Genomic DNA, 18,964 nt, shown 5'->3' with positions numbered 1-18,964 from the left:
CCTTCTCTTCAAGCCTCATGACTCCACACACAGCTGTCCTTTAGCGTCCTCCTCCTCCCTCCGCCACCGTTACAAACTAGGGTGCAAACCCTACTGGTTTAATTTTTTCTGGCCTCTGTGCTTCAGTGGCTGCAACCAAAAAAACTGGGCAAACAATGTCTACAAGGTCAACGTATGGCAAAAAATGACTATTTTCAGCATTTATATGGCATATTTTTTCTGGCAACTGTGCTTCAGTGGCTGCGTCCAAAAAAATGCATATTTTCTGCATTTATATGGCATAATTTTTCTGGCAACTGTGCTTCAGTGGCTGCGACCAAAAAAATGCATATTTTCTGCATTTATATGGCATAATTTTCTGGCCTCTGTGCTTCAGTGGCTGCAACCAAAAAAATTTATATTTTCAGCATTTATATGGCATAATTTTTCTGGCCTCTGTGCTTCAGTGGCTGCAACCAAAAAAATTTATATTTTCAGCATTTATATGGCATAATTTTTCTGGCAACTGTGCTTCAGTGGCTGCGACCAAAAAATTACTATTTTCAGCATTTATATGGCATATTTTTTCTGGCCTCTGTGCTTCAGTGGCTGCGGCCAAAAAAACTGGGCAAACAATGCCTACAAGGTCAACGACGTTGACCTTGTAGGCATTGTTTGCCCAGTTTTTTTGGCCGCAGCCACTGAAGCACAGAGGCCAGAAAAAATATGCCATATAAATGCTGAAATAGTAATTTTTTGCCATACGTTGACTCAACGTATATGGCAAAAAATGACTATTTTCAGCATTTATATGGCATATTTTTTCTGGCAACTGTGCTTCAGTGGCTGCGACCAAAAAAATGCATATTTTCTGCATTTATATGGCATAATTTTTCTGGCCTCTGTGCTTCAGTGGCTGCAACCAAAAAAATTACTATTTTCAGCATTTATATGGCATAATTTTTCTGGCAACTGTGCTTCAGTGGCTGCGACCAAAAAAATGCATATTTTCTGCATTTATATGGCATAATTTTTCTGGCCTCTGTGCTTCAGTGGCTGCAACCAAAAAAATTTATATTTTCAGCATTTATATGGCATAATTTTTCTGGCAACTGTGCTTCAGTGGCTGCGTCCAAAAAAACTGGGCAAACAATGTCTACAAGGTCAACGTATGGCGAAAAATTACTATTTTCAGCATTTATATGGCATATTTTTTCTGGCAACTGTGCTTCAGTGGCTGCGTCCAAAAAAACTGGGCAAACAATGCCTACAAGGTCAACGTATGGCAGTTGTTTAAAGAGAACAGTAGATTACTAGCCAGCAAAGCTACCTAAGCTAAAATGTCCCTCAAATCCCTGCAGACTTCTGTCCCTCCAATACAGAGCAGTATCAAGCAGATTACTAGCCAGCAAGCTTACTATCATCTGTCCCTGAAATCACTAACAGCTCTCCCCCTACACTATCTCTTCCAAGCACACACAGGCAGATTTTTCAGATACATTTTTGCCCTTGATCCCCCTCTGGCATGCCACTGTCCAGGTCGTTGCACCCTTTAAACAACTTTAAAATCATTTTTCTGGCCAGAAATGTCTTTTCTAGATGTTAAAGTTCGCCTTCCCATTGAAGTCTAAGGGTGTCCGCGAACCGTTCGCGAACCGCTCGCATTTTTGCGCAAGTTCGCGAATATGTTCGCGAACTTTTTTTCCGACGTTCGCTACATCCCTAATAATCATAACCTCGCTACATTTACTTTTTTATTATCTATTATTTTGTATTATTAATGGTCCCCCAACCACCATGCAAGTATATGTTTGTGGTGGTAAAAAGTCCAAATCTTTAATAGACAACAACAGCTCAAGCCAATCATTCTGTGTCTTGTTTGTGCATTTCTAGGAAAAGTACTTTCTAGGAAAGTATTCATTCTACCCAGTTTATATGCTCAAGTGCAGGGGACCAGGACTTCCAATTTTTTCTTCAAAATAAAAAAAATAAATAAAATGTATGAAATGCCCATTTACAGTATTAAAGCAACCCTACTTTCATGAAATCATTATTGTAAAGCCAACTATATACCTAAAGTAAGACTATGGTCTATACTTCCTTGGTTGTGGTTTTGTTCCCCTTTTTAAATATTAGAACATCAACTTTAAAGTGACATAACTACGGCAGCTGCAGGGGGTGCCCACACCCCCTTGGGGCCCGCTGGAGCCCTGATATTGCATATAGTGTGTGACAAGGCAGGGAATTTTTTCCGAGCAAATTTCAGGAGGGCATCTGTACGCGATTCCTAGAGAGGTGACAATGGAACTCGGGACACAACCTGCCCTCGGCCCTGGGCCTGGCCATTATTAGTACAACCATTGTAGCTTTATACTGTATGCAGAGCTAACATGAGAGCAGCAAAATGATCATCTCAATATCAGCATTTTTTTTCCTTTATTAAAGTGTCAACATAATCCTTACACTTCTATAATTGTATGATGCCATAAACATCCCCTGGAGCAGATGAGAGATATAATCTTCAATTACATAAGGTACCGTATATACTCGAGTATAAGCCGAGTTTTTCAGCATCCAAAATGTGCTGAAAAAGTCTACCTCGGCTTATACTCGAATCAATAGGCAGTAGCTGAGATTGCAGTCACTTTTAATCATTCCTATACCAACAGTTCGCTTGGGGAGAGACTGCAATATCACACAGCGCCCTCTGTTGGTTATATGAAAGAATAACAGTGCGCCCTCTGTTGGTTATATGAAAGAATAACAGTGACTGCAATATCACACAGCGCCATCTGTTGGTTATATGAAAGAATAACAGTGACTGCAATATCACACAGTGCCCTCTGTTGGTTATATGAAAGAATAACAGTGACTGCAATATCACACAGTGCCCTCTGTTGGTTATATGAAAGAATAACAGTGACTGCAATATCACACAGCACCCTCTGTTGGTTATATGAAAGAATAACAGTGCGCCCTCTGTTGGTTATATGAAAGAGTAACAGTGACTGCAATATCACATAGCGCCATCTGTTGGTTATATAAAAAAATAACAGTGTGCCCTCTGTTGGTTATATGAAAGAATAACAGTGACTGCAATATCATACAGCGCCATCTGTTGGTTATATGAAAGAATAACAGTGACTGCAATATCACACAGTGCCCTCTGTTGGTTATATGAAAGAATAACAGTGACTGCAATATCACAGAGCGCCCTCTGTTGGTTATATGAAAGAATAACAGTGACTGCAATATCACACAGCACCCTCTGTTGGTTATATGAAAGAATAACAGTGACTGAAATATCACACAGTGCCATCTGTTGGTTATATGAAAGATTAACATTGTGCCCTCTGTTGGTTATATGAAAGAATAAGAGTGACTGCAATATCACACAGCGCCCTCTGTTGGTTATATGAAAGAATAACAGTGATGGCAATATCACACAGCACCCTCTGCACATGGTAGTGGGACAGTGGGACAATGCACACAGTAATCCGTTTGGCAATTCTCTGTCGCCATCAACTTTGCAAAGAAGTCCGGTTGATCACTGGGGGGGTCGCTTTGGCGGAATGTGCGCTGCTGGGAGACAGGGCTGTAGTTGTGTCTAGGCTTATACTCGAGTCAATACGTTTTCCCAGTTTTCGTAGGTAAAATTAGGTTTATACTCAGGTCGGCTTATACTTGAGTATATACGGTAGATTATAAAGTGGCTTTTCATTTGTAAAGGGACAACTACAGAGTTTTGTAATGGAAGACATATGTTGCTAAATGCATTAATGCCCGGCTGCACAGCAAGTTTCAGATAAAACTGTAAAGTATAGTGGGACATAGCAAGGAAGGAAGACATGATGAAGAGAGTACAATTAAGTTCAACACAGAGTAGAAAGATGCATTTTCAGGTAGCTTTTTAGAGTCCAAAGGCAGGTGAGCTATCTGAATTGGCAGGATGAAAGCATGCATGTCAAGTATGTGACTGGGTCAATTACATCTTATAAATGGAGGTAACAAGAAGTAATGAAAGAGAAAGGGAAAATAACTGGTAGAATACAAATGTTAAATTTAGCAATCAGCAAGGAAAATGCCAGTTCCAGTATTAGAAAAGTAGAACTATATGCCTGCATTCCTTGGTTGGACTATCTACAGCACCTTAGCATTTTAGCATAGAAAATGGCCTTTAGTAAGGCAAAAAATTGCATCTTATTGTCTAGCGGGGCTAGACTGTCTCCGGCTTATTATTTATAACACTACACAACACCCCCTCCAACTGCATTTAGAAGGACAGTATTTTAAACAGTTCAGCATTTGATTGAAGTTAGGAAAAGGCAGTTAAATGACTGGCAGAGCAGCATTAAAGTAGAAAAGCAATGAGTGAAGTGAATTAGTCTATGAATGCTTCATTCGTTATGGATTGGAGAGCAAACAGTTGGGTGAGAGGAAGATCAATTAGAAGTGAATTTACAATAGATAAAGTGAGACATGATAAATGTATTAGCCCTAGCAAAATCCTAATTTCATTTTTTTATAATGCTTTCTTTTTATAAGTGAGCTCAATATTTAATTTTAAAAGAAAACAGAAGAGTAAGTAGAGCTTTCATCTCGAATAAAAGCACCACCCCATGCTGCTATAATAATGTATTGTTCTGCAATATACATGTTTTCAGGATGTAGCAATTGGTTTAACCAGGAAACAAATCTTGATATCACACATTTTCCTGATTACTTACCACTGTAATCATTCATTTTTAAATCATGCAAACTACTTGAATTTTTAACATTAACATTTGCGTTTCAGTAGCATTTAAGCATTATGCAGGCTGTCTATCATGGCATAGCTCTGGAACACAGTTATATATTTCTGTTCTTAACATTTAACTTTGCTGGGGTAAAGCATTCTGGATATTTATGGTTTCAGTAATGCAGCAGAAAATCGCATAGATAACTGTCTGCCATGTGAGCTTTTTGATAAGAAATCTTTTAGAGGAAAAGATTATTTGAAAACTGTTCTCTTATGTTATTTACTGCGGTACAGCTGGAAAATCAAAGCAATCTTACCTGAGTGATTTTGGAGGAAAATGAGGAAAGCAAGAATGACAGGTCTGTGTTCTCAGTCTCACAGAGCATAACTTTCTAGGTCATATTAAAACTTAAAGTTACTTGTATTTGTCTTGGTTTGCTTTTCATCTATTCTGTAAGCACTTTGGAAGTGGGTGACTGGGTGCACACTGGTGAAATATATTTTAAGCACTACATTTGTATGCAGGGAACTGATGGATACAGTCACAAGGTCTAGATATGACAAGTACTAAAAACCTTTATTTGCCCAAGCATGGTAAATAGAACTCACTCCACTCATGTATACTATATCAAGGTATTATGTTTTGGGTAGCCGAGGATGAGTAGAGTATAACAGTGCTTTATTCGCAGGCTCATGCAGGCATTATATAACAGTAACTTTCACTTTTAAGCTGACAGGAAGTATGCACCGTATGTCTTGAGAACAGTGACATCTACAGGCCATTTGGTAGGAAAGCATTTGGACAACTATAATAACATCAACAATTAAACAGTATGCATTTCAAAACAATATTATACATTCGTCACATTAAAAAGTCCTTGGTCCTTGCAGGTAGTTTTTTGATTCTCTCAATACGCCTTATAGGTTCACTTTCTTCAGGTCTATTGCAGTTGACATCAGGCGTAGGAAAATGTCCCATATGCGTCCATCAGACAGTTCATATATGTATGGTCCTCAATGGCATCTCACTTCAAGTGGTGTAGTAAATTTAGATTGTCCTTGTTTCAGTATTCCTGGTTTCTTAATTCTGACTAAAGATCTAGGCTGAAAGTGTACTTCTCTTAAACCACGTTTTCTGTCAGTATAAGTCTTGCATTTGGCTTGTTGATGTTTCACAATGTCAGCAGTAGATGATTTTGTAGGCACAGTATTTAGTGGAAGTTAGATGTCTGCAACATGTAACTTAGTGCGCATCTGTCTGCCATGTAATAATTCAGCTGGAAATGATTGAGTTGTTTCATGGCACGTTGCTCTGTAGTTATGTAGGAACTCTGTTGTAAATACTTTCCAAGCTTTCCCAGTTAGATTTGCTGTCTGTAGTGCTTCTTTCAGACTTCTGTTGAATTGCTCAATTTCTCCATTTGCTTGTGGGTAATACACTGAAGATTTCCTATGCACAATTTTCCTCTCTCTCAGAAAGGATTCAAACTCATATGAGACAAACTGTGGTCCATTGTCTGATATTAACTCCTTTGGATTACCTTCTCTGCTGAAGACTGTAGACAGAAATGTTATTACTGTAGCTGATGTTATATGAGAAACAAATGCAATTTCAGGCCATTTACTGCAATAGTCTATCAAGGTTAAAGCAATCACCCTACAATCTATAGGAGCATCTGTAAAAGGACCGACAATATCAATAGCAAGTTTTTTCCATGCTGAATCAGGGAATGGTACTGGTTTTACATCTGGTCTTAACTTTGTGTACAAATTTCTTTTCACAACCCAGTGAAGTGTTGCTTTGTAGTGAAATTTTAGACACTGGCTGTGTGGCAGGCACTGGTGCTGTAGTAATGAGACCATCAACTAATTGTAGGTTTAATGCAGCAAAGAGATCCCTTCCAAGTATAGCAGTACCCTTATTCACAATTTAAAAGTCACATTTTGCCATTTTCCCATTTTGCAGTATTCGATTCAAATTGTACAGTCACTGGCAAGCAACCAAGCACAGGGATTGGATCCTTTGAGTAACTGACCAGTTTCAGGTCAGGTGCAACAAGCAGATCTTTTGCGGATCTTTTGCTGAATATTTCAAGAAAATATCCTTTGATAGTATAGAAACCTGTATCAAGCATCAGGTTAATGGAGTGTCCCTTGTCAGCAGAAGCAGTACTGACACTGACAATGCATAGAAACTTGTCTGGAATAAATGTACCAGCTTCATCCACACTTAATACTGTGACATTTGTAGTAGTGACTTCATGAACATCTTTAGCAGAACTACGACAGATCTTAGCAAAATATCCTACTTTTGTGCATTTTGTAACATGATTTGCGGTGTGTTGTGTTGAACCACAGCGAAAGCAGTATTTTCTATTTCTATTTGCTGTATGGTTTTGTATTGTAGGTGAATCCCTTTCCTTAGCACTGTATTTTGCCTGTGACTATGCATTATTAGGCCACAATGCTGAATTTACAGTCTGTACATTCCCAGTAGTTCCCTGACTGAGAGTTTTAGCCTCTACTGTTTAAATTTGGCTAGCAGCTGTAATAGCCTTTGCAAGGGTTAAATCCTGCTCTAGGAGCAGTCTCTCTCTAATGCTAGGTGAGTTTGTTTTTTCCACTATTTGGTCTCTTAGCATTTCATCTGTTAGATTGGATTCACCATTACGTTGTCCACATTGGCAGAATTTATATCTTTCAGCAACCACATTTACTCTTGGCACAAAAAAGTTCTTTATAACAGTAAAAGCAGTTTCATAAGTATCATCTAGTAATGGCAATGGATAGAATATACGCTGTCCCTCTGCTCCCAGGCAGTGAATAAGTAAAGCATGCTTTCTAGCAGCAGAAATCTTCCCTTGGTCAGTAGCAATAATGTAATTTTCAAACATACGGGTCCAAGCAGTAAAAGGTATGGTAGGCTCACCAGGGTTTGGAAGAAAAGGTGCAGGCTTCCGCAGAGGTAGAAGAGCCATCCTCGTCATGTTTTGGGTAGCCGAGGATGAGTAGAGTATAACAGTGCTTTATTAGCAGGCTCATGCAGGCATTACAGTAACTTTCACTTTTAAGCTGACAGGAAGTATGCACAGTATGTCTTGAGCACAGTGACATTTACAGGCCATTTTTATAAACACCACACAAGGCAAGTGAAATCATATTTACTATGATAGACTAGAAAAAAATACCGTTGTTGCAAAAAGTGAAAGGTTGAATTTTTTAGGTCAGACAACCAGGCAATACTATGATAGAGCCTACTATGATAGAGCTAGATAAGTTCTGAGAACTTTGCAGTTTGCCCATATTTAAGGTATGAACACATTCCATATACATTTATGAAACAATTTCTTAACCTAGTTATGCTTCAGTTATATGCTGATAAATGTACCCCACTGATTCCTACAAAGGAAAGTTCAAGATTCATCATGTGGCTAATTTACATAGGGGCTAAATTGAACCAGTGCAATTATACACAGCAACCAATGAGATCATTGCTTTTATTTTCTTGTATTAAACTGTATTGTACACCTAGGGTTTTTTTTACTAAAACTCGAATTAATCACATTTTTTTATCAGAACAAAGTCGACACTATCCGTGTATTGAAATAATTTATCAATAATTCTTCTTGAAAAAGTCAGAGCGAAAAAACATTGCAATAAATGAATGTATCAATTCCAATCGTATGATTGACACTCTGAAAACATGACTTTATCAAATTGTCACCCCAAAAACTCATCTTTATCAGATTATTGGATGAAAACCCTGACTTTATTGGATTACCCAGTGCAGATCACGATATCAAAAAACAACTTCAGGGATGTCTGCCATTGACTTCTACATGATCTTGACAGATTTGAGATGGAGTATTTTCGATTTCAGATTTTTAGCAGTTTTACCCATTAGAAACTTGACCAAAAAAAATTGAGGTTTAATAAATGGCCCATCATATTATTAAACTGTTTCAAGCTCATTTTTGATTGGTTGCTACTGGCAACTTGTATTTGTGCAATTGAGTGCCCCCACTTCTCTCCTTGAGTCTGAAACCAATAATTAAATGTGCTGCAAGAATGCTAAGTCATCATCATACTTTCTATATGATATATAGCAGCAACAAATTGCACAGAGCTTTACAATAATATTAGGACAAACAGGGGACTTACCAAAAGTTACCAAATATGAGTTACAGAATAAACCAGGAGCATTAGAAGTCCCTGCTTACAAAAGCTTAAAATATAAAGGTTAAAACATTTGATAAGGTCCTTTTCTAGCCCTGACCCTTTCTCTGTAGCTCTACATGGTGTAGTGCAAACCAGGGGGGTGGGGGTAGTCTGGAAAAGTGTGCCAAACGTTTCTTCTTTGGTACTACTCTTATATAACATCACAAATATTTACGGCATTAAATGTTTACAGACAAATCCTGAAATCCTTTGCCTAACATTGCGATCGCTGCAAGTGAAACATATTACTTTGCGACGACTGGCTTAATCCTAGGAAAAGGAAGGGAGTAAATTTCTTGCCTGGTTATCACAAGCAGTATGTTTTATTGACAGTGATCACAATTCCAAGGCATTTTCTGAATACTTGTTGCCCACGGTAGCCAGGGTTGTATTTAGTTCCGGTCCCACCCTAGGTACTGGCCCTTTACTGTGCCCCCAAACGTCTGGAATGACGTCACGCACAATTTTGCATTTATGTCTATTCCGGGATCATGGAAATGGGCCATGTAACGGCACTAATTTGCACAAATCCAAGTTGACGGTAGCACATTTTTACCATAGGTGATAAACCTCTCTGTGTGTCATTGCCCTAATACTTTCATTCATCAAAGTTGACATATAGGGGCCGATTCATGAAGCTCGAGTGAAGGATTCGAATTAAAAAAACTTCGTGTTTTTTGGGCTACTTCGACCATCGAATGGGCTACTTCGACCTTCGACTACGACTACGAATCGAACGATTCGAACTAAAAATCGTTCGACTATTCGACCATTCGATAGTCGAAGTACTGTCTCTTTAAAAAAAACTTCGACCCCCTACTTTGGCAGCTAAAAGCTACCGAAGTCAATGTTAGCCTATGGGGAAGGTCCCCATAGGCTTGCCTGAGATTTTTTGATCGAAGGATATTCCTTCGATCGTTGTATTAAAATCCTTCGATCGTTCGATCGCAGGATTTGAGCTAAATCGTTCGACTTCGATATTCGAAGTCGAACGATTTTAGTTCCTAGTCGAATATCGAGGGTTAATTAACCCTCGATATTCGACCCTTCATACATCTGCCCCATACAGTATCTATTAATGGTAGCAGTAGCTGGATTGAATCATTTTGAAAACATTTAATTGGATCCACAAGGAGGTGTCCAAGCTTAGATAATATAGACATTTTAGATTCAAACCATGCTTTCTGCTTTTCTTTTAAAGTGCACGACTATTAAAATTCAGTTTACCTTGATTCTGTGACTACATATTATGAGTCTGCTTTTCTGCCTGCTTACAAACATATGCCCTAAGAGATGAGGGTACGTGCACAAGTTTAAGTGCACCTAACAAAAAGGCCAATACTCTGGAAAGGAAAGAAGTAATACAGCTGTTCTGCATATGCAGGTAGGACCCACAGTGCTAGGAATTATCTTGATCATTTTGTAATGGCAGGGAAAGGGAAATGATTTCACACAACTTTACTAATCGCTGTGATAATACTTTTCTCTCTTTTTATAAAAACTCAATAAAAGCCCTTCCAACACTTTGCTTTGTGTCAATTTTAAAATTTTTCAGTTTTGTAACCTTCAAATAACAGTACAAAAGGCGTACAATTAACTTATGGTTTGTAAAGGCAGCCTTGTGCGGCTTAATCCTAGTCAGAAGATGACTGAGTATTTTGGCCTTGCATGCTGTCGAATTTTCTCTCCTCTCCAGATAAGGGATGATGATCAACATTTTATTCATGCTGCATTCAAACTGGGCAAGAATAGATGAAAATCACTTGGAACCATGTGATACAAGTTTCTGAAACACGGCTAAAAATGAGACTATCTACTGAGTGAAAGATGAAGTGATCAACATGTAAAGCAGATCAGTGAGTGTGAATATAATTACAAAATATGGACTCTACAAAAGCACCACTTAATAATATATTTAAATCCAATGCCTTCAGAAGAGCGGATATTCTGTAGCTGTTACGCTGTGCATCAGGCGCTTCATATTTCATTCAGCACAGTCCATAATTCACAAAGCTGTGATAGCTAATATCATAGGAAGATTTGCAGCTCCTGGCTGGTGTCACAGGCAGTGAATATACAACCTTTGGAATATGTTGCTGCCCTGCCATAATAAAGAGAATCAGTTAACACAATAATAGTTCCTATTTCTACTTCAACTGCTACATTCCTGCTCAAACAGACAAGGATTAACCAAGTACAGTTCTTTAGTGATCTTCTTGCAAAGGATTTGAGTATTGTCAGGAACTTCTCTCGAAATTATTCTCAGAAGAATCTCGGATAATTAGAAATTCTAGGTTTAACGTCACAGACTGTAAGAGTTATTGAATCAGAAGGTTGGCAAACCTTCTGGGTATGACCAACTGGGCCTAATTCATGTAGCTTTTAATCAGTATACCAAACACCATTCAATATTGCAGAAAACCCCCTAGGAACACTGATATGCAAATGTTCATATAGGAACATGGGGAAGAAATGTATTTACTGATTTTGTGAACTGAACAGTCTTTGATAGCTGCTTCTCAGGGTTACAAAATTGTACGCTTATATGAAAGCCTTTACTATGGTCTCCCCTTGCCCACATCCATCTCAAATGCTTCAACTGATGCTTGCTCCTTATCTGAGAAAGCTGTTGTAGGTAAGGTCACATTGGTTGACTTTATTATGGACCTATTAAATCGGCTGTCAAAAATTTTAAAAAAGCAGAATGTGCATTTTGTGAATATTACAACTGTGTTCTGATCAACTAAGTTTAAACATTTCTGCATGTCTAGGTGTGATTACAATTCTTCTTGGATGGATGCAGCATTGCAAGAGAGAGGGCAAAAGGTGAGTCAGCAGCAAAAGGCTTTGGCAGAAATAGTGATGTAAAGTGTCCACTTATGTGTGCTATAAGGGCCATCTGGGGCCCGCACCTTAAACAGAAGTTGAGGGAGAGAATATGGAAAGGTTAGTTTATAGAATTATTTTCTTTGTTGTTCCTGGAAAGAACTAACATAGACCATTCTTGGAAATTACATTAAATTAAATTAGTTGCAGCCACTACATGGGTAAGGTGTGGGACCAATGGGTATGGAAATGTATGGTTTGATGAATATGGTTTGCATGGCAAGGAGTGGGAGATAAATCCGTGATGTTATATGTGGCTGGTGCTTCACCATAAGTGGTTGATTCAGGGATGAAAGAGTTGTAATCTTAGTTTTAGATGGCTAAGGATGCAGGATTTTACAAAAGATGTCAGCTAGCACTGTGGCATTTTTTGATCCAAGATGTCACATTGCTAAGTGATCCTACAGAAAAGGGTAAGTGAGTAGGTAGAAGGGCATCCTACGGGTGCAAGTTGGCCTATCTCTGGCATGTACTAACATACAATGGTAAACAGTATGCTCAAAAGTTAAATTGTTTGCATCTGTAATTAAATTTTGGCCATCTATGTTGGAAAACGCAAAGGGATATGTATGTGGCTGATATAGCAGATTGTGGCCTCTTTACAATTTAAAGGTATCGGGGGAAAAAACTTTTTATATTTCACTGTGGGATTGGCTAACATTTTGGCACCCCAAAGTGAAATTGCCTTTTCTTGTCCTTTACGGTTTTCAAATTGTACCTCCAGAATGAGGGAAAGGTAGAAAGAGAATGGTTGGGTAAAATTTATATGAACTGCATTTTCAGAGTTTATCTACATTCTTCTGTGGGATTTGCATAAATATATCACAAAATGTATATACTGCCTGCATTTTTTTGTACTGCTTCTTGAAAAAACTATAGAATTTATTATCAAACGGTGGCAATGACAATAACTTTTGCTAAGAGATGCTAAGCGAACTGTTGCAGAGAGGTGGCATATATAGCCCCACTTATTTCTGCGACATGTTGGGGGCTTCAGCTTCAGAGGGGCAATAATAATTCATTACATACTGTAGTTCTGACATACTATAGTATTTGTATACACTGGACAAATGACAGGCTGATTAATCAAGGATTACTTAGCCTTTAAAAATCCAATTTGCATGAAAGAGTACATGCATTTCAGTTTCATGGGCTCAAACCTGCATTATTTATTTACTTTACCTAAGAACCAGCATTGAAAGGAAAGTGCCCAGATGAATTAGCCAGCATGATAGAAAATAAATAGAAACTGCATCTTATCTATTTCCTGTGAAATAGACGCCAATGTTCCTTAAGAAAATCACCTAAAGCTTAATTAGAATGAGTAACATACATTTAAATAGTGTTGCCTGCAGCACAGTGATTCCAAAACGTGACTTTAGACATACAAAGACGTATTTTTTTCAAAACCAGCAGAGGGTGGGGGCACTTATTAACATTCATATTTAAAATAAAGCAAACCTAAATATTGAGTTTAATATAAAAATATATCATTTAACTGCAGTTTTTATTCCAGTAATGAACTGCAAGCAGGAGATGGTACAATTAGAAGTATTCCTATAGCACTACTGCCACCTAGTGGGAAGAATTTCTACATTTTAAGCCCAGCTGATTTATAATGCTATTCTTTGGCTTTTTACTTAATGGCGCAGTGTTTTATTTAATAATGAACCAACTAGAGGTCCTTATGTAGGTTCTAATGAAGTGGGACCAGGATATAAAAAAACATGTATACTTATATTCATTAGACAAACCATAGATAATGTACAAGTACAATCTTAATGCTTAATGCAAAACCAATCAGGTCTAGATGAAAAAAACATCAGTTAGCAGCAGGTCCAGTAACCATAGAAACCAATAAGTTATTTGATTTTGACAGGTGAATCTTATCATTTAGAATAATTTAGATGCATACTAGTTTCCATAATTTAGTGGGGGGGGTTAGATTTACTTTTAAAGGTAAATCATTGGGTCCTCTCTACAATCCTCATTTAAATTAAATCTAAAAGCATTTGTGGGGTAGCCTGTCCATTAATTATAACAGCTAATATATGACAAAATACACACCCCTTTTACATGCAATGCAGCCCAGTTCCTGCTGTCTGCCAGAACACCCTGAATATGATCGTCTTGGAGAAGCGGAGGGTTTTTCTGTGCCTTGCTCATGAGCTACAAATAAATACAGAGCTGCAGAATCCAATGCTGTATTGATAAGGGAAATAAACATCTATGGGGTATATTTATCAAAGAGTGAAGTCCTGCAGAGTGAAATACCGCCACTCTGCATTCATTTCTATGGGATTTTTAAAGGCGTATTTATCAAAGGGTGAAAGTTCACTATTTGATAAATATGCCTTTAAAAATCCCATAGAAATGAATGGCGAGAGGGGGTATTTCACTCTGCAGTACTTCACTCTTTGATAAATATACTCCCTATGCATTCCAGAATAGAACAGGTAGAAAAGCAGATCATGGAATCTTGGGAAATTTTTGCACTTTGCACCCTGCCCCTCATCAGTTAACGAGGCCTTACATGTTACTGTTTTCTTTCTGTCTCCCTGGAAGAAGGCTTGCCAACTTTTCTGGGGGAAAAAGCCATGTCAGTTCTTGATTCAGTTCTTCATTAAGTTTACAAATTATAATGTCAGATGAGATGGTTGGTACAAGTAATATTCCACCTGAAAATGCACTCTTGAACTTAAATACCACCATTACTAAAGATGTAGTTTCCATTAGGGCCTATTTATCATGCTGTGTAAAAAGTGGAGTGAATCATTACATGTGATGTCGCTCATGGCTACCAGTCAGCAATTCGATTTCAACAGCCACAATCTGATTGGTTGCTAGGAGCAACATCACCGGTAATGCTTCACTCCATTTTTTGCACAGCATGATAAATAGACCCCAAATTATTTGTGCAGTGAAAAACGTGATTTCTCCACCAGCAAAAAACACTTTCTTTGACATTATCTTAAAGGAGAACTAAAGCTTAACTAAAAAAGTAGCTAGAAATGTTTTACATTATGTTTTGTGCTTCTGTACCAGCCCAAGACAACCACAAGCCTTTAGCAATAAAGATCTGTGTCTCCAAAGATGCCCCAGTAGCCCCCCATCTTCTTTTCTGCTGATTCACTGCACATGCTCTGTGCTGCTGTCACTTACTGAGCTTAGGGACCCACTCACAAAATACAGTACACATAGAATAGAAATGTCACAATATCAGGCTGATTAGTAATTAATACAGATAATAACTACATGGCAGCACAGAAACCAGTGCAACTAGCATCAGAATTGAATAATTAGCCCTGTAGCATCAGTTTATATTACAGACCAACCTCATTTTCTGCTTGATCATTTGCGACAACCCCTAAGTTTAGCTTCTCAACAGCTGCTCAGAGGCCACTGAGCATGTGAGTGTCACAGACATTATCCAAGATGGTGACCCCCTCTGACAAGTTTGAAGTCCTGGATCATTGCTGCTATTGAGAACCGGAAACTTTAGGCTGGTGGGAACAATGGGTATTCAGTAGTGATGGACGGATCTGTGGCGATTTACCGCAAAATTCGTGAAATGGCGAAAAATTTGTGAAATGGGTGTCAATGGGTGTCAAAATAATTTTCACGCGAGACAATTTTTTTGTCCAAATGCATTAAGTCAATGGGAGTCCGAATTATTTTGATGCGTGACAATTAAGTATGTGTGCAACAATTCTGATGCACGCCACTTTTTTTGTTGCCCCGGATTTTCTGCTGGTGAATTTCCGCTGCAGTTTCACGAATTTATTCTCTAGCGGCGAAACGCAGAAATTGGCCACTAATCCATGCCTGCTGAATTTATTCGGCCATCACTAGTATTCAGATCATTTAGATGACTAGCTACATGCCTTCTTCATATACTATTAAAACATATAAATAAAAAAATCCCCCTTGGATGAAAAGCTTTATATCTGTAATTAGAAATGAGGAAAAGACTTGTATGGGCATGGAACCTGTTATCCAGAATGTTTGGGACCTGGGGTTTTCCAGATAAAGAATTGTTCCTTAATTTGGATCTTCATACCTTATGTCTACTAGAAAATGATTTAAACATTAAATAAACCCAATAGGCTGGTTTTGTTTCCAATAAGGATTAATTATATCTTAGTTTGGATCAAGTACAAGGTACTGTTTTATTATTACAGAGAAAAAGGAAATCTTTTTTAAAAATTTGGATTCTTTGGATAAATTTGAGTCTATGGGAGACGGCCATTCCGTAATTCTGAGCTTTCTGGATAATGGGTTTCTGCATAATGGATCCTATACCTGTATATTCAAATAACATGGAATCACAACAATTCTTGATATATTGTTGCAACAACGTTGCAACTAAGTTTTGGCAAGTTCTACATCTTAATAAAAACCTTAATATATATATATATATATATATATATATATATATATAGTGAATAAAGTACCCCCTCTTGTAAAATATAAGGATATTATAAGTTACCGAGGAGTTTCATGACCATATAAAAACACGAGGCCGAAGGCCGAGTGTATTTATACAGGTCATGGAACTCCGAGGTAACTTATAATATCCTCATATTTTACAACTGGGGGTACTTTATTAATTATAATACACAAATTTTAGTGAGTCATGTGACAGAAATTACATCACTACTCACCGTTTATAACTGATGACATCACTACTCACCGTTTATAAGGATATAATTTACAAGATATTCATGGCTTTTGTGTATTATATATATATATATATATGTATATAATATAGTTCAGTCGTTCAGTGGGATCAAAGAATAGACACCAATATTCAGTTACTGTATATGCCCAAATGCCCTTCAATCTCAGTGTTATGTTGTGTTACAGTAGGTCAAAATCTATATTAGTCCCACAGAACATTGAAAATATTCTCTCCTATGGAAAAAAACAAGTTTCTAGGCAACAAGTGGGAGCACACAAAGATTTAAATATGCTCAGAAAAAAAATACACACGTAAAGGAAAGATTTTCCTCATTGCACATATTTTCTCATTAATTACTTTTATTATATGCCCCATAAACCTCTTCATTCTCCTCCAGTGGCTACACCTCACATGTATTAATACATTGTGAGTTTTGGCTTATAATAGTTTAATTAATTAGGATTATACGAGTATCTGAGGTGTTTTTGTGCATTTGTGTTGCATTTTGTAACCATTTGTAACCCTTTAATATCTCTACGTTCTTTTTACATTTCTTTTTACTTTTTCTAAAGAGTGCAAACTCTGTGTCCATTACATTAGTTGTTTATTGGTCTTCTTAAAAAATTGGTTCTTATTACGGCTACGGTAAGCAGAAATTCTAGTGCAGCTTTTCTTACAGGGCTATGGTTTTGTACAGATCGAAGCTTTTATCTGTAAGGTGACTTTGCAATTTGTTGGTTATGGAACCAGGTGACATAATGCCGGTCCTAAAATATGGCTTTTCAATTAAGATCCAACAGAATCACAGCTTAAAGAGATATTATTATTACTGTTGAAGATGTATGGCTTATATTTGGTATGCTTTACAACACTATTATTTTTTTATGTATCAATATATTACAACATCTTTTATTGATCTGAGATACTGGGATTTAGAAGGGCAGCTGGAAATTCCATAAAATGTGATCTACAACACTTTGATATGTCATGTGGGCATTTTGAATGTTATTGCTATTATAAAAATATTACCACTGAATCACACTCTTGCCTGTATTTGTAATACTAATGAAAATTATGACGAGCTCAACTTCTCCTTGTCAGCACTGTGTATGTATTAGTGTTTTAGTCAGAATTTTAGAAGTAGAAAATAAAAATAAAAATGGTAGCTGCTGTATAACCCACATTCAGCTACTGCATGTCTGGCTGTCTGGTTCCTTTAACCAGTCTATTACAAATTAAGTACACAAAATGCTTTTCTGAAAATTGTGGTGTCAGAACATCATCAACACTGTATCGTGTACCATATAATTTATGTGGGTTCATGCATATTCCGAGCTCTGAGGCCAGCAGCAATGAACCTAAACCATGTTCAGGATTTTCAGATGCTCACTTGGGGGCAGATTTACAAAGCTCGAGTGAAGGATTCGAATTAAAAAAACTTCGAATTTCGAAGTGTTTTTTGGGCTACTTCGACCATCGAATGGGCTACTTCGACTTTCGACTACTACTTCGACTTCGAATCGAACGATTCGAACTAAAAATCGTTCGACTATTCGACCATTCGATAGTCGAAGTACTGTCTCTCTAAGAAAAACTTCGACCCCCTACTTCGGCAGCTAAAAGTTACCGAAGTCAATGTTAGCCTATGGGGAAGGTCCCCATAGGCTTGCCTGTGATTTTTTGATCGAAGGATATTCCTTCGATCGTTGTATTAAAATCCTTCGAATCGTTCGATTCGAAGGATTTAATCGTTCGATCGAACGAATAATCCTTCGATCGTAGGATTTGCGCTAAATCGTTCGACTTCGATATTCGAAGTCGAACGATTTTAGTTCCTGGTCAAATATCGAGGGTTAATTAACCCTCGATATTCGACCCTTCTTAAATCTGCCCCTTATTGTTTTTGGAGAAAGCCCAAAAGCATACACCTCCCAATATTTTGGAAATCGAAAGAGGGACAAGAAGATTTGCCAATAAGAGGGAGTCAATTATATTACCACGCCCATTTATGGTCACACCCCCTAATTACCATGTTAATTTTACAAAATTTGTCAGGTTATTAAAGTTTTAATACATTTCTGTGGTTTTTAATGTTATTAGAATTTTGCTAATGGAGGTGAATTGCCCTTTAAGCTGCAAGTCACACTTTCCCCAAGAGATCTGCTTATCTTAAATTGTTACAATTGTTTCTTTGCTTAAAGGGGATCCATCACCCAAAAAAATGATTCCAAATCATATTTTATTACGTTAGTCAAACAAAATGAACTTTAATTACACTATATATATTATTTGACTCTTGTTTTCTTCCGGCTGGGAATTCATAATTATCGCAAGCAGGCAGGAGCTGTTACTGTTATTAACACAAGCCTTGCATAATCTCAAAATCTTGTTTGTGCACCAGAATGGGGGACCTGATGTACATTTCCATACACACGTTACACAATCAAATGATGAAGAGAGCC

The sequence above is a fragment of the Xenopus laevis genome, chromosome 2L (assembly GCF_017654675.1).
Source record: "Xenopus laevis strain J_2021 chromosome 2L, Xenopus_laevis_v10.1, whole genome shotgun sequence".
NCBI lineage: Eukaryota > Metazoa > Chordata > Amphibia > Anura > Pipidae > Xenopus > Xenopus laevis.
Note: the sequence above shows the minus strand (reverse complement) of the source record.